Source organism: Tupaia chinensis, unplaced genomic scaffold (assembly GCF_000334495.1).
Source record: "Tupaia chinensis unplaced genomic scaffold, TupChi_1.0 Scaffold000014_1, whole genome shotgun sequence".
NCBI lineage: Eukaryota > Metazoa > Chordata > Mammalia > Scandentia > Tupaiidae > Tupaia > Tupaia belangeri.
This window is the reverse complement of record NW_006159444.1, coordinates 5,462,496-5,479,547: the sequence shown is the minus strand read 5'-3', so window position 1 is coordinate 5,479,547 and position 17,052 is coordinate 5,462,496. Positions and strand designations below refer to the sequence as shown.

The 17,052-nt window shown below is 46.2% G+C and overlaps 1 non-coding gene across 1 annotated transcript; it reads right to left on the bottom strand.

Moving 5' to 3' along the window:
* Window positions 1-380: 380 nt before the first annotated feature.
* Window positions 381-485, bottom strand: LOC114006957 (U6 spliceosomal RNA). The gene has a single exon (XR_003548608.1). It is a non-coding gene; the product is annotated as a U6 spliceosomal RNA (small nuclear RNA).
* Between the last annotated feature and the right edge of the window lie 16,567 nt (window positions 486-17,052).

The following is a 17,052-nucleotide window of genomic DNA, read 5'->3' as shown; positions in this document are numbered from 1 at the left end:
CAGCCCTGGCTTGATGGCTTCGTGACTGGGGCGTGGACGCGCTCCTGCTTATTCACCAGCCAGTATGTGGCTGCTGGGCCACATTTGGGTCGGTTCTGTGGTTTACTAACAAGGCCGAATGAGCACCCTTCATATATAATGTAAATACACTTTTACATGCAAAGTGCAAGTGCGGTGAATACATAATGCACACATTAACCTGTACGCGTGCACATATTTCTGTGGGCCTAATACCTGGGTGAAGCCGGGCGCCCCACCCTTCCATTTGTTTCTCTATGATAAATTTCCGACAAATTTGCTTGTTAACCAAGGAATGATTCTGCTTTCAGAATATCCGGAAAATGCATTCAGCTTCTAAGAGTTCAGCACACGCTGCATATAAAAATATGGAACACTTTGCGAATTTGGGTGTCATCCCTGCCTAGGGCCGGGCTGATCTTCTCTCTGAATTCCATTTTTAGTATGTGTGCTGCCAAACTGAGCACTCTTCTTTTTTAAAAATATTATAATATTAGATAGCTCAGAAAGTACGCAGAGCCACTCTCTCCCCCATCTTGGCAATCACATGTCACAAGTGGATGAATTTCTACTGAGTTGCAATTAGTTTGAAGCAGTTCCATTTTGCTTTCACTTAGAGATGTACAGAATTCGTTGTGTTTCCATAAAATGTAAAATTGACATCACATCTCACAGAGCCATTTTGGGATTTGCCGGTGAGCACCCGGCAGCTTATTTCCAGAGTACGGGACGTGCCTTTGTCACTGTGCCCCCCGCTCCCGCCCCTCGTGCTTCCTTAGGGCAAATTCCAGTCTTCATGGCAGAGTAGGGAGAATGTGCAATTTGTAGTGAAAATGTGGGTTTGCATTCCCCACACTGCCACTTCCAGGTGTCCTGTGAGCCTTCCTCTGTGAACTAATTCAAAGGTGGTTAAAGGGCGTGCTTTTACACATCTTTTTTTTTGAGGTTCGTTTGTTTGTTTGTTTTGGTTTTGGCTTTGTTTGTTTTTGTTTTTTAAGGCACATGCTTGCCAGAAAGGCAGAGAGGCAGAGAGAGAGAGAGTGAGGAGTCGCCCCTGGAAGGATGGCCACACCACATCCCTTCTCTATTCTCCTCTGGCGGTTTTGGGCACGCACGCACATGCGCCCAGTCTGAGTTTCAAGCCTACAGGCGCGAGACTCAAACCATGAACGATCACGTGGGGATCCGGTGCCTTAACCACCATACCAGCTGCTGGCCCCTTTGCCTTTTTTTTTTTTTTTTAAGTTGGTTTATCCATGAGTGAGAAAGACAGGGAGAGGGAGACAGGGAGACAGAGACAGAGACACAGTACCCCCGTAGTCTCCATGTCCCGACCCCCAGCCTCAGTCAGCCCTGAACTTGGGGCATACACATGCCTGGTACACTCAGAGGTCTCTAGATGCAAACTGGCAACCTTCCCGTGTGGGTCAGACACTGACGTCACATTTTATTGCTGAGCCATGGTCCAGCCTTCAAGCTGTGCCAATTTTGATGCCACGGGGAAGGAGTGAGTGTTCCGATCTCATGACATCACCCATCTGATGGCACTCACTTTGGCATGTCAAGGGTGCTTTGGATTTTGCATTTCTTTAGATCTTTAGAAAAGAAAATAAACATAATTCCATGTATTGCCTCGCTAATTTAATTTCATGTTATAATAATATTGGTTGCCCTTTTAATTTATTGGGATCTTATTATATGCTTCGAAACTTCATGGTTTAAATGGATACTTTTGCATTTGCAAGCAGTCCCTCAGTTACCGGTTTTTTCTAAAATATTCTTGGGTGATTTGAGTAGCTTAAAATATGTTCCCTGGGCCAGTCAGTCGCATGAAGTTTAAGGCAGCTGGATCCCACATGGCAGTTATGTGTTCAAGTCCTAGACCTGGCAGCTTGAAAAATATGCTGTGTGTGTGTGTTTTCTGAAGGGAGAAATGGAGAAGGGACCGCAGTGTGGCTGTTGCTATGGGGGATGAATTCTCACGTTCCCTCTCCCTTTCTCTCTGTGTCTCTCTAGCAAGTGCATGTGCCCTTTAGCAAATTTCAAAAAAGAAACCAACACATTCCCATAGAAGTTCCCCATAAGAGAGATTGGTTTCCAGGCAAAAATCCCCGAAGCTCCCGAACCCCCATTGTATCTTGATAGTACTATAGAATTTTTTTTTTTTAATTTTGCTAGAGGAGACATGCACTCGCCAGAGAGGGAGAAGAGAGAGAAAAGAAAGTGAGAAAGCACCTCCTATGGGGATTGGTCACATCACAATCCTTTCGGCTCCATTTCTCCTCTTGGGACTTCGGGCACGCGTGCACATGTGCCTGTGTGCTCTTCAGGTCACCGAGCCTGGGACTCAAATCGTGTGGTCAGCTATGTGGGGTCCAGCTGCCTTAACTGCCACACCACCAGCAGAGCATTTTCTGGAGGTGACTATGTTTAAAAGGTGAAAGCAAGAGCAGTTTTGAGATGAGCTTTTGATGGGACCCTGGTGTAGGGCCAGCCTTTTTCCCTGGAGAAGCAGTCTTGCCTTGTAATAGCATTTGAGAGCCAGCCCACTTGGCCGACAGTGTGGTTCAAATCCTGAAACCAGTGACTTGAAACGCATGCTAGGTGTGTGTGCTTGCATTCCCAGTACCCCGACAGGATAGGGGAATGGAGAAGGGATTGTGGAGTGACCGTGTTCCATGGGAAGATGCTTTCTCTCTGCCTTTGTCTCCTGTCTCTCACTGGTGAATGCACATGCCTTCTGGGAAATTTAACAAAAAAGAAGAAGAAAGAATTACTTCACTCATGTCTCAGATGAACTTGGCAGGAGAGGCAGGCACCTGTCTGCCCCATTTCTGTGCACTTCCGGGACAAATACCTTCTCCTTGCTTGCTTTCAAGGTTCAAGATCAATAGCAGCACGGCAGAGGCATTTCCCAGAAGCCCACAGTGCTTTGTGAGGCACTACCACCCCACTTAGATGAACTTAGATGAGGTGTTGGCTTGCATCCCTAACAGACAAAGACCACAGAAGCACTCCCTTTGCAGCCACTCAGATGTGAGATTGCAGACTATCTCAGCGACAGCTAAAGTCTCTACTTCTTGAAATCACTTAGTTTGCTTCCAGGTTTTGGATCAAGTAGTTAAGGGCTGAGCAGGTCTGTTATTATTTATTTAATGATGTGTGAGCTGAACGAGTCACTTTTAACTCTGTCCCTCCACGGCTCAAAGCAGAGTGCCATACCCCTCTTCTTTTTATTTTTTTATTTTTTTTTATTTTTTATTTATTTTTTTTGGAGAGATTTTCACTGTAGGGCGCGTGCGCTCGCCAGACAGACAGAGAGAGACATAGAGACAGAAAGCGAGAAATCACCCCCCAGGGGGGATGGTCACGCCGCAATCCCTTCTCCTCCATTCTCCTCTCGGGATCTTGGGCACGCACGCACACGTGCCCGGCGTGAGTTTTAAGCCACCGGGTCCGGGACACGAACCGCGGTCGACTACGTGGGAATCCAGCGACATAGCCATTACGCTAACTGCTGGTTCCCCCCCTCTTGATTGAGCACCTTGGATATGACCTAACTTGGAGAAAGAACGCGTGCTTAAAAGAGTTCAAGTCATGGGACCAGCAATTAGCGTAATGGCTATGTCGCTGGACTCCCACGTAGTCGACCGCAGTTCGTGTCCCAGACCCGGTGACATAAAACCCATGTCAGGCGCATGTGCGTGTGTGCCCAAGATCCCGAGAGAAGAATGGAGGAGAAGGGATTGCGGCATGGCCATCCCCCCTGGGGGGTGATTTCTCGCTTTCTGTCTCTGTGTCTGTCTGTCTGGCGAACGCACGTGCCCTATGGCAGAAACCTCTCAAAAAAAAAAAAAAGAGTTCAAGTCTTATATTTTACAGAATGATGTAATCAATCTAGAATCAAAGCTACTGCTGTTGGCTTGACCAAGATCCCACAATTGAGGTGGCTGAAATGGGAGTAAATGTAGTTTATCAGGTTAAATTTTCATGAGCACAATGTTCAAATGGAGTTTTCAAGCCATAGGGACTAAAGTAAATGAAGAGTAATTATAAAACTCATGGCATTATGACTCAGGATTACAGAGAGATACCACAGTAGCTCTGAAATACCAAAGTCATAGTTTTGTTGGGCTTGGGTTTGTCTGTATTTGTCCCACTCTTATCCCACACCTACCCTACTCCCCAATTCCGAAATAAAAACTTAATACTTTTAAAGGACAGAGTGATTTTCTCCCAAATTGATGTCTTCTGCCTTCTAGGTTAGGACAAGATCCTGAGTGTGTTTATGTGGGCACGAGACCTGGTCTGTTCCACCGTGGTACTGACGAAGCTAAAAGGAAGGTGTAATGGCACCACTCGATGCTCTCGGTAACAGCCGGGAGATCTAAAAGCTGCTTTTGACAGCGTAACTTAGGATTTATAAATTAGGTTAATGGATTCCTTTTTTAATGGGAAATGCACGTAAGATACCACTTTTGTTTCAAGTCATAATGAAGTACCTACTTAACGCTCTCTTTTCTTATGGTCGTATTTTTTCTGGAGGACATCTTTTTCAACTAGATGTTATAGGATATAGGGTTTTTTCTTTAAAAAAATTGCAACAGGGGCTGGCAGGCGGTGTGGTGGTTAAGTGTGTGGGACTCCCACATGGCTAACTGTAGTTCGAGTCCTGGACCTGGAGGCTTACTTTTTCACTTTCTCTCACTCTTTCTTTCTTACTCTGCCCCTCTCTAGTCAAATTAAAAAATAAATAAGCAAATAAATAAATAAATTTAAATAAGGTAATTCTTAAAAAAAAAATTGAAGCAAATCATAAATAATCAGAACCGTTTTTTTTCTCTCTCTCCCAGAGAGACACATGTGCTTGTCAGGTCCAGAGAGGGAAAGCACCTCCCAATGGGGCCTGGTCATGCCAAAACCCTTTTTCTCCATTTCTTCCTTCTGTCAGGATTTGGGGTATGCATGCAAATGCAGTCAGCATGTTTTCCAAGTTACCGGAGCTGAGATTCGAACCGTGGTTGGCCATGTGGGACCTGGCTGCTTATGCGCAGAGCTTAACCACTGAGCTACCAGGCTGGCAATTAACCGGACTCTTAAAACATGCTGTGAGAGACTAATGGCAAGGTCAGAGTCACTACCTTTCCCCGAAAGGACGCCAGCCACCCCTTGTGAACCGATGAGAGAGTCTGTACCCCTAATGTTGAGAAAGATGGTGGAGCAGCTTTAAGTTCCCTGCCAGCCTATCACACTTGGCTAGGCTGTGACTGCATTTTTAATTAGGAGTGATTTGGGAGCATTTGCTTATGAATTACTGAATATTCTGACCTGTCTGCCTGTATGTCTCAAAAGCAGACGTGTGAGGGGAGAAATTTAGTAGCAGGAAACAACCAACCAAACAAAAGAAGCCAACGCCCATCCTGCAGTCCCCGTGCTTTGCAAAGGGCTTGCCTCTCATCCAATGGCTATGTCTTTAGAAACACTCTCCCTTTTTTCTAACACACAGGTCCTGATGAGAACTGAGTGTGTGCGCTGTGACTGCTTTGCGGACTGCTTCCCCCAATCCGGGAGGCGAGGAGAGAAAAGAAGCCAGAGCTGCCCTTTCGGCCTCTGTGCTCTCTCTTAGAATGACTGGATTGACGCAATCTGGGCCAGCCTGGACAACAGAGGAGGTCCAGGGCTGTTGGATGTCCGTGCTGTGGCCAGGTTAGGTTTCTAAGCGGGAGGGAGCTTCCCAGATGTCTCTCTCCCTCCTAAGGTTTCAGCCATAGGGTTGGCCCTCAGCTCATTTGAAGAAAGGCTGAGAAGCTTAGTGCCTAACCCGGACGGTCGGTCTTTACTCCCTAGGTGGCAAGATGGCTAGACAGCGATGGGTGGCATCAGTTTTGGTTTTATTTTGTCCAGCGTTCTTTCCTTCATTCAGAGGTAAGGCATCTGATGGGAGAAGAGGCAGCTGAACAGGAAGGTCTGGAAGCTGTGCATTGAGACCAGTAGAAACCTGTTCCTTAGAATAGTCACCATTTCTTGGAGCTGGCAGGTGGCGTGGTGGCTAAGGGCGCTGGACTCCCACATGGCTGACAGTGGTTTGAGTCCTGGACCTGGCGACTTGCTTTCTCTCTCTTGCTCTCTGGTCAAATTGAAATAAATAAATAAAGTTAAATAAAAAATAATTCTTAAAAAAACAGAAAAGAGGGACCAGCAGTTAGTGTAATGGCTATGTTGCTAGGCTCCCATGTAGTCGACCACGCTTTGCGTCCTGGACCAGGTGGCTTAAAACTCACGCTGGGCGCGTGTGTGTGCGTGCCCAAGATCCCGAGAGGAGAACAGAGGAGAAGGGATTGTGGCGTGACCATCCCCCCTGGGGGGTGATTTCTCACTTTCTGTCTGTCTCTCTCTGTCTGTCTGGAGATTGCATGCGCCCTATAGCAAAAACCTCTCCAAAAAACAAAACAAAAAAATCCAAAAAAGAAGAGTCACCGTTTCTTTATGGAAAAATTATTTTAGCACTGTTAATGCTTACAGGGCCTAGTATTGTTGAGTTCCTTCCTTATGGACTTCAGGTGGCTGGATGAGGGCCATTTGAGTGACAGGGACACTGGACAGCATCTGTGAAAAAGGCACAATGCCTTCTGTGCTGTGCACCCCGTGTGGGGGGCTGGCGCGAAGATCTCTCAGCCGCTCCACTGGGTATCAGTCGGGCCCCGCGATGAGCCCAGTCCCAAACTCCTTGGCTAGACATGAGAAGAGCTTGCTGTCACCTCATTTCTTTTACCGTACCCCTCAGCCAGCTCTGCAGTCCGTCCCCCACTTGTAATAGCATCTGTGCATTGAGGCTCCTGGAGGAAACCTCGAGCCTAGCAGACTGACCTCTGCGAGTTCAGTTAGGACGGAGAATTGGCCTTCGACTTATCAAACACCTTCTCCTCTCCCAAGGCCCTCAGTGAGGTTCTCAACCTTCCCAGGTTCTTGTTTCAGCCTCTCCCCTCCCCCAACAAATGTTCCCTCCTCATCTTCCTGAGAAGCTACTCCTAGTTTCCTCCTACAAACTTACCTGCTTATGGGACCAGCAGTTGGTGTAATGGCTACGTCGCTGGACTCCCATGTAGTTGACTGCGGTTCGAGTCCCAGACCCGGCTTAAATGCGCACCGGGCACGTGTGTGTGCTTGCCCATGATTCCAAAAGAAGAATGGAGGAGAAGGGATTGTGGTTCGAGTCCCAGACCTGGCTTAAACTCACACTGGGCTTGTGTGCATACTTGCCCATGATCCCAAGAGAAGAATGGAAGAGAAGGGATTGCGGCGAGGCCATTCCCCCTGGGGCGTGATTTCTCACTTTCTGTCTCTCTCTGTCTAAAAGAAATTCCCTCCCTCTCCATTGAAACATAACCTCCTTATCCGCTCTCCTTTTGAGAGCTGGTAACCAGCAGCTTAGGAGGACTGATCACCAGTTTTCAGGTTCTTTTGATCAACGTCCTGCGTCTGGCCCCATGCCTTCCCATTGCAGTCACCTGGGGGAGCCTTAGAAACTACTGTCAATAATATCCATGTCAAATTCCCAGAGAGAGATTTCACTGGGCGGGCATATGGCCACATCAGCCCTGCAGAAATATTATTCCCCATTTCCAGGTATAGAGACTGAGGCTCAGGGTGAGAAGTTTGCTCAGATGTCGCCCAGCTAGTAAGTGGTGAGGCTGAGATCCCCTCCCTCACCAACCTCTATGCAGACGGTAGCATGTTCCAGTTGGCAGACGGGCCCCACCACACCTACTCCCGTGCGTCTGTGGACCTAGGTGAGGTCCGTGTCCCCCGGCTGCATGGCTGGGACACACTGGCCATGCTCAGGCCACTGCAGGACTGGATTCACGTCAGTGTGTTCGGTATGCAACAGGCCGTTTGCATTCCGTAGAGCGCCAGGCTCAGCACAGACGTCAGAGAAACCCATTTGGGCTTATCTTAATTCCGTTGTTCACCATCCACACACCCTAAATGGATCTCCAAAATGACATTTTGAAGGCCATTATCAGAGCTGAATGTCTAATGGCTTTATTAAATAACCACTGCCATGGTGTATAGGGAAACTGTCTTTCGATTTTCATATACAGAGACATTTCTCCAAGTCCCGTGGGTGGCTTTACGTATCTCTCCCAGAGCCTGGCCGACCTCTCTCCCTTCCCTGTTAAATGCCTTCCGTCCTAAACACTGCAGCCAGGGGAGGCACTGGTGGGGGACGCTGCTTAACAGATGTAAGGCAGAGACGGTTCATCAATGGACAAGCAGTTTAGAACTCAGCTAGGACACAGTAGACGCTCTTTACCGAATGCTCCTTTGCAGAGTAGCTGTTTACCACTTTTTCCTTCTGTTTCTTAGGATTTTCGGTGATTGTGCTGGAAATATTTGGAATAGAACCTGGTAGGATAGCAATTGATTCTTGGCTAAATTGCATTACCTTAGATGGGCCATCTTTACACATTAAGTCTGAACTATTGAAAATAAGCAGATCTGCCTGTTTATTTTCTCTTTCAATCAAATGGAACATATGCCTAGAATTGAAAGAGTGATAGGGTGATCAGTAAATTGCCCCTAATTGGATTTTAAAAACAAATCAGGGAACCAGCAGTTGGTGTAATAATGGCTATGTCGCTGGACTCCCATGTAGTCGACCACAGTTCAAGTCCCAGACCTGGTGGCTTAAACTCACACCGGATGCGTGTGCGTGCGTGCCCAAGATCCCAAGAGGAGAATGGAGGAGAAGGGATTGCAGTGTGGCCATCCCCTCTGGGGGATGATTTCTCGCTTTCTATCTCTCTCTGGCGAGCGTACATGCCCTATAGCAAAAACCTCTCCAAAAAGAAACAAAAACAAAAACAAATCAATCATTTTAAGCATCAAGATTCAAAGGCAGCATAGCTACTCAATGTGCATATGGGCAGTATGTGGTTGAACTTGAAAATGTAAACTTTCCTTGGGCTGATGCTGGTTTCTGCCCGCCTTGAAACCGCTTCTCTCTCAGACTGAGACACTATGTAGTCTTTCTGTGGCACGCAGAGGATTTCAAAACGGTTTGTGTTACTCACATTCCTAAGCGAGGATGTGATGTAATTACTTTGCTACCAAATGTGGATCCCTTTGAGAGAAGCAGCCTCTTGATATGAGACTAACGCACGTGATGTGGTGTGTAGGCATTAAGTGGGGATTCGGGTCTTTTTTTTTAAGAGAGATTTTTGTTATAGGGTTCATGCACGTGCCAGAGAGACAGAGAGACAGAAAGCAAGAAATCACCTCCCGGGGTGATGACCACGCCACAATCCTTTCTCGTCCATTCTCCTCTCAGGATCTTGGGCACACACGCATGCACACATGCCGAGTCTGGAATTCGAACCGTAGTCCCCTACATGGGAGTCCAGCGATGTAAACGTTATACCATCTGCTAGTCCCTAGGAATTGGGATCTTGACTTCTGGATCTGCCGCAAATAAAGTCTGCTGTGATTCACTGGGCCAGGGCCTCAGGAGAACCAGGCATGGGAGCCACCAGAACTGGTCAGAAAGTTTTCAGAGCGCCAGTTTGCGCTCCCAAGGCTACTCATTCTCATTGCTCTAGCTCTTCACCATAACATTTTGTTCATTTTGCTTTTGAGATCTGTGGAGCCTGTGAAGTGAAGATGCTACTTGATTTTTCCTGACCGCTTGTAGACACTCGCAATGGTGGTAATGGCCCTAGGACGTAAAGCTCTAGGCGTTCATGTTCTGAGTCAACTCAGCAAGGTCTGGGCCCGAAAGTCAAATAACTAACCAAGAGATGGTAGGGGCTTGCTTCTCTGTTAAACATGGAACTTTGGGCCAGCTGGTGACATAGTGCTTAAGGTGTTGGGCTCTCGTATGGTTGACTTCCTGGATTCAAGTGGCTTGAAACTCATGCTGGACACATGTGTATGCATACCCAGAATCCCAGGAGGAGAATGGAGGAGAAGGGAATGTGGTGTGGCCATCCCCTCTGGGGGGTGATTTCTCATTTTCTCTTTCTCTGTTCTCTGGTGAGCACACACAGCCTATGGCAAAAACAAACAAAAACAAACAAACATGGGACTTTAGCCCTGTTTTGAAACTTAGAGAGAGAGTAAATAACACTAAGAGTGGAACTTGTTCCCTGAGAATTTTTGGAGTTGTGGGATTACTTAGTCTTTTCCCCCCAAGTGGGTACTCTGGTTCAACCACGATTCACTTGCATCAGAAGATCTATATTAGATGGATTGGGTCATAGATCTAGCATTTTCTGGGGTTAAGGCAAAATAAGGAAAAAAGAATACAGTTGTTCAAGGCCCACAGGGTTCTTTCTGGTTCTGTGAAGCTGAGTGGTGGTTCTTAGCTAGGAGTGTTAGGATACCACCCCAGGAGAGGATGTCAGGGGTGACCCTGTCCTACGACTGTGCAGTGTCCACACAGAGGTGTCAGAGACTTCCTTGGGGCTCACAGGTTTTCTTCAGTTGTATCTGTTGAGCCTCTCTCTGTCCTAAGTATGTAACAGACCCAGATGTCGTGGGGTTCCAGACAAGGAAGGCATTTTCACACAGGGGAATTCTCGTGGCCCACCGTCACCACAAACTGCTGTCATCGGTAGGTGGTATTTTTTATTCCATCATCTCAAGCAGAGATCTTATGAATTCCCTTTGCCTGAAATCAGCATGGTCGATCTCCCACCTAACCAGATTTAGAGCCCTTTGTTTTCTTTTACATACTTTCCCAGAGAACCCAGGATTTTTAATACTTCTAAAAACAACGATAACTTTTTAAAGCAGGGAAGTATTCGAAATGTTGTGTGTTAAAACACACCACATGGATCCACAGTGTCTTTAGTCATGGGAGACACTAAGAGATGCGATTCAGAAAGGGTTCTACAGGCAAAGCATTTGAGAAAACGCTGGTAGTTCGGAATGCACATGTCGTTACAGTTGAAATAAATGTGCTTCACTCTGCCTAGCTCAGAGTTTCCCAAGCTGATCTGAGCACAGAACGGCTCCGGGATAATGCTTGGTATGCTGCTGTGCTACTCCTGCTATTCTGATATTCTCAGATACCAGCTTGAAAAATGCTGCTCTTGGAGACATACAGGTCTAATTTGTAGACAACATTTCTAATGAATGAATTCACCTGTAGTGGCCTAGGTAAAGCAATATGAGATACATTTTTTATAAAAGATTTATTTACTTAATTTTTATTTATTTATTTATTTATTTATTATTATTCAATTTGACCAGGGAGAGACAGAGACAGACAGACAGACAGGCAGAAAACTGGCAGGGCTGGGACTTGAACCACAATCAACCATGTGGGAGTCCAGCATCCTAACTACCTGGTGGCTCCTCAAGATATATTTAGAAAAAAATATTTTTCCCAGGGCGTGCATGTGCTTTCCAGAGAAAGACAGAGGCACAAAGAGGGAGAGGCAGAAACCCTCCCCACCCCTGGTGGGATTTGGTCACTCTGCAATCCCTTCTCCTCCATCTCTCCATTTGGTGAGGATTTGGGGCACACTCTCACAGGTACAAGGTGTGTTTTTCAAGTTTCCAGGACTGAGATTTGATCCTTACGGTTGGCCATGTAAATTCTGGCTCTCTTAACCACTAGGTTATGGGGCTAGCCTGAGTTTTGTTTTGTTTTGTTTTGTTTTTCCAAAGTTTTTGCCATAGGGTGTGTGTCCTCATTGGAGAGGGAGAAAAAGCGAGAAATCAGTTCCCAAGAAGAATGGCCATGCCACAGTCCCTTCTCCTCCATTTTCCTCTTGGGGCCTTGGGCATGTGTATACACGGGCCTGGCATGATTGGCAAGGTGCCAGGTCTGGGACTCAAACTAGTTGGCCATGTGGGAGTCCAGTGCCTCAAACTCTTGAATAATCAATGTTCAATTGAATTGAAAACTAATTTTGTATGCCAAAAATTACCATATGATTTTAGTAAATCTCTCTTAGTGCTCATTCTGTTTTTGTTTTGTTTAAATTATTATCGTCAGAAGGCTTACATGCTCGCCAGAGACAACAGAGAGACAGAGGGAGAGGGAGAAAGCATGTTCTGATAGGAGTGGGCCTTGCTGCAATCTGTCCCCCACCAATTCTCCAAACTGTTGGAGGTTTGGACATACACGTACATGCACCTGGGGTGTTTTTCAAGCTGCTGGGGGCTGGGACTCGAACTGTAGTTGGCCATGTGGGATCTGGCTCCCTTAACCACTAGGCTACAGAGTTGGCCCATTGTAGCATTCATCTTTTCTCATGTCCAAAGTCAGGTTTGAGTTATTCCTCCTGAAATTACATTTATTTTCACAAATTTTACTGATGGTGACAAGAAACAGTCAAGTCAGGGATTTGTAGACAATGGCTAAATACTTTTTCTGCTCAATACAGTAGATAAGTATATCTGACTTTATTTATTTATTTATTTTTTTAAAGAGACTTTTTTTTTTTTTTGGAGAGGTTTTTTCTATAGGGCGTGTGTGCTTGCCAGACAGACAGAGAGAGAGACAGAGAGACAGAAAGTGAGAAATCACCCCCCCAGGGGGGATGGCCACGCCGCAATCTTTTCTCCTCCATTCTCCTCTCGGGATCTTGGGCACGCACGCACACATGCCCGACGTGAGTTTTAAGCCACCGGGTCTGGGATGCGAACCGCAATCAACTACATGGGAGTCCAGTGACATAGCCATTACGCTAACTGCTGGTCCTGCGAAAGACTTTTTTCTATAGGGCGTGTACAATAGTCCAGAGACTCACAGAGAGACAGAGAGACAGAAAGTGAGAAATCACACCTCCCGGGGGTGGGGGGCTATGCCACAGTCCCCTCTTTTCCATTCTCCCCGTGGGATTCTGGGCACACACACACATGTACCCAGTGTGAGTTTCAAGCTGCTGGGTCTGGGACTCGAACCAGGAACAACCACGTGGTAATCTAGCGCCTCAACCATTATGCCACCTGCTGGCCCCCATATATCTGCCTTTTACCAAGAGGCATTTAAAGACCCACAAAGTGGCACACCAGACAGATACCATTGCAGAAACCTTCCGTAGTAAGCATTGCAGTTTCAGAAGCCAAATAAGAATGGTTTTTGTATTCTGAAAGTTAGAGTTTTTGTCCTAGGATAAAACTAATTTATGTTGGCACAATAATACTGCTATGTTTAAGCCACTCAAGTATTGGAAGGGGATAAATGTTGCTGTTTGCCAAATGTCTTTTCACTTCTGGCAGTTGGCTGGGGGGTTCTTCTGGAATAGCACTGCAGGCTCTAAGTCAGCTCTGATGTAGAGATCTGCAAGGCAAGGTGGTAAGACGTGTCGGGTCCACAGAGCTGGACTGGGTTGTTTTCATCATGTGGAGTTGAAGGGAAGGAGCCACGGTGAGTCTGGATGATGGTGACAAGATGCCCACTCCCTTCCATGAGACCCTCAAATGAACTTAGTCCTATTTTATGTCTTGTCATCAGTCAATAAGGGGTTTTTTTTGGTCACTTGATTTTGTTTTGCTAAATATATGAGTAGAATGAAATATCAGGAAATGAAAAGCCAGCAGTGCTTGTATTAAAGCTCAGATGTTTCCAGACATCTGTATTTTAAGAGGTAGAACCTAGGGGCCAGCAGATGATGCAATGGTTACATCACTGGACTCCCACGTAGTTGACCATGGTTCAAGTCCCGAACCTGGCAACTTTGAACTCAATGCTGGGCATGTGTGTGTGCGTGCCCAAAATCCCAAGAGAAGAATGGAGGAGGGGACCAGCAGTTAGCGTAATGGCTATGTCTCTGGACTCCCACGTAGTCGACCGCGGTTTCCGTCCCGGACCCAGTGGCTTAAAACTCACGCCGGGCACGTGTGCATGCGTGCCCAAGATCCCGAGAGGAGAATGGAGGAGAAGGGATTGTGGCGTGACCATCCCCCCTGGGGAGTGATTTCTCGCTTTCTGTCTCTCTGTCTCTCTCTGTCTGTCTGGCGAGTGCACACGCCCTAAAGCGAAAAAATCTCTCAAAAACAAAAAATGGAGAAGAAGGGATTGTGGCATGGCCATCCCCCCAGGGGTGATTTCTCACTTTCTGTCTCTCTGTCTCTGTCTCTCTTTCTGGCAAGTGCACATGCCCCATAGCAAAAATCTCTCTTAAAAACAAAAGGAGGTGGAACCTATAGACATGCCCAGGAGGGTCTGGCTGCTACCTCTTCCCTGAAGAAAATTGGTACCTGAAAGAGATCTCTAAAAGTCAGTTACTCAGAGATAAAACTTATTTTCAGAGGTCACTAGAATCACTCCCGCCCTGGGATATATACTCTTCTCAATTTCATGTGGTTAGAAGGAACTTTTGACTCAACGTTTTGATAATTCCCCCTGAAACTCGATAAGCGATTCATTTTCTTTCCCTTTGAAAAACCTTGCTAGTTAAAAAGACAGCCTCACATTTTTCATTTGTAGATGTGCCCTAAATCTTGTTTGAATTCATGTGATATAAATATGAATCCCCGATTGCTTTAACACTGCCTATTGGGTATCTTGGGCTCGTTAGAAATCACACCATTACTAAGGAATGACATGTCTTACTATTTAAAACATTAAAATTCTGAAAATTTGACTGCATTGAAGTTTTATTGACCATAGTGAATTTACTGGCTATATCCCAAAGTTAAATTCTGTGAGCAGTTTCACTGAAGAAAACTGATTTTTTTCTTAGAAATCTAGAAAAATCTCCAAATGTGTGCAAAAGTAAAGAATAATGTGATGAACGCCCAAGTACCCATCACCAGCTTCCTCTGTAATCACATTTTACCAATCTTATTTTGTCTGATTTAAAATTTTATTTGTTTACACAAATCTAAGATATTTCATCTGTAGGCCCTTACAGTACGAGAGGACTTCAGAAGGTTCGTGGAAAAGCTGAATTAGAATAACAGTTTATTTTAGTGCGAACAAATTTGAAATCCACGCACAGGCTTATCCTAATTTGCATTTTCCATGTCTTTGAGAATCCCTCACATATCTCTAACAGTTGAGAACTTTATACAATGCCATATCTATGTTATAATTGGGAAATTGAGCCAGAGGTAGGGGTTCATAGTTCAGGGGAGCTTGGGCTCCAACACAGCGCTTACAGCTCTGTCTTCTGCGTCTCCCAGCCCTTCTGTATTTATAAATAAATAAAAGATGGAGCTAAGGCCGCCTTCCGCCGTGTAGACCTTTATATAAAGCCACTTCGCCCCTTTTCTCCCACCCAGACCCTGTGGAAAGGAGGAGTGGGCCCTTCACTGTGTTCTGGGTGCCTTGTTGGGTGCAGAACCTGCATGGCCCAGGCCAGAACTCCCAGAGCTTTTGCCTCAGAGGGGAAAACAGAAATGGACGGGGTAGTGCCCACGAGGTCACCGTTACTGACAGCAAAGGGCATGCCAACGCCACGAAACTGAAACTTACGTAACGGTTGACTTATTGACAACACAACGTGGGCCTAGCGATGTTCCAGCTATTTTTAACATATCAATAGATAAAAATGAATTCATAATTCCATTTACAGGAGAACGAGGGAGGGTGTAGGAGGCTGAAAACACACCCAGGACCGTACACAGACCAGGCGCCCGGCGGGTCGCACGCACTCTGCTGTGCGTGCACCGCCCGTGTGCTGACCAGGGTCGCTGAGTGTCAGCTCAGACGGCACTAAAACCTCAGGTTGAAGTGTGTGGTCTCGCCAGCAAGTCCCCAGCCCCCCACTCTGCTCCTGAACTCGCCCTGTCGGCCAAGGGTTTCAGCCGGGTGAACACTGAGTAATGTGCATGAAAACGCTCTCGGAATACGATGTCCCCGTTCGGTTTCTGTTAGCTCATGAAAAGTCATGAAAGCCACTGGCGGGAATGTGAACCAAAATGCAGGGCTGGCCCGTGCCGTCACGGGTATGCACTGTGCAGAGTGGCCTGGATCTCACTTGGCTGACCGCACCCTGAAAAACAGCCCAGGCGTGTGTTGTGTGCACCTCAAATCCTGCAGGGGTGGGAGAATGGAGGAAAAGGGATTGTGACATGACCATGCCCCAGGTGGGGAGGGTGCTTTTCTCTTTCCATTTTTTTTCTAGCCGGCCAGTGTATGCACTCTCCGACGTTAGAAAAAAAGAAGGAAAAAATTAGAATTAATATCTTCACTGTAAAGTTTTATTTTTCTTTCTCTCTTTTTAAAAGTGAATTTATTTATTTCTTCCACCAGAGGGAAATTTTTTGAAAGAGAGAGAAAAAGAGACAGGCATTGCCAACAGGGTCTTCACACCATGACCCTCCCCCAGCTTCAGCCAGCCATGATCAGAGACACACATGTGCATGTATTCCCAATATGTGCAGAGAGACGTCGGGATGTGAACCCAGGACCTTCCCGTTTAGCCTCAGTGTCATGGAGCATTGCGGTACTGCTGCCGTAGTTCCATACCTCTCTTTTTAAAAATGTAGTACTGTGGTGTAAAACACATGGCTATGCTATTATATATGCTTTGTAGGAACATTTTTAAAAATATTTATTTAATTTCATTTGTTATTATTATTATTTTTTAAATTTGACTAGAGCAACACAGAGAGAGAAAAGGAAAGTGAGGAAGCAAGCCACCAGGTCCGGGACTCAAACCACAGTCGGCCATGTGAGAATGCAGTGCCTTTAACCACCACACCACCTGCTGGCCCCTGTGGGAACCTTTTAAAAAAAATGTTTAAAAAGAGAGAGAGAGCATGTGCATGTGCACAAGAGAAGAGAAAGTGTCCCTGACAGGGTCTTGTCACACCCTGATGCCCCCACCCCGGACCCCCAGTTTCTCAGGGTCGTGGGCACCTGTGCATGTGACTCACATGCTTTCAGGCGGACCTGAGGATCTGAACCCATGGCTGGCCTTGTGAGCCCTGAACACTGTGGACCATGGACCACTGACCTCTTTTTCTTACTCAAAGATTTATTTAATTTTATTTATTATTGTTATTATTATTATTATTATTTTAATTTGCTGTAGCACATGTATGCTCTCCCGGGAGAGGGGGAGGAAGAGT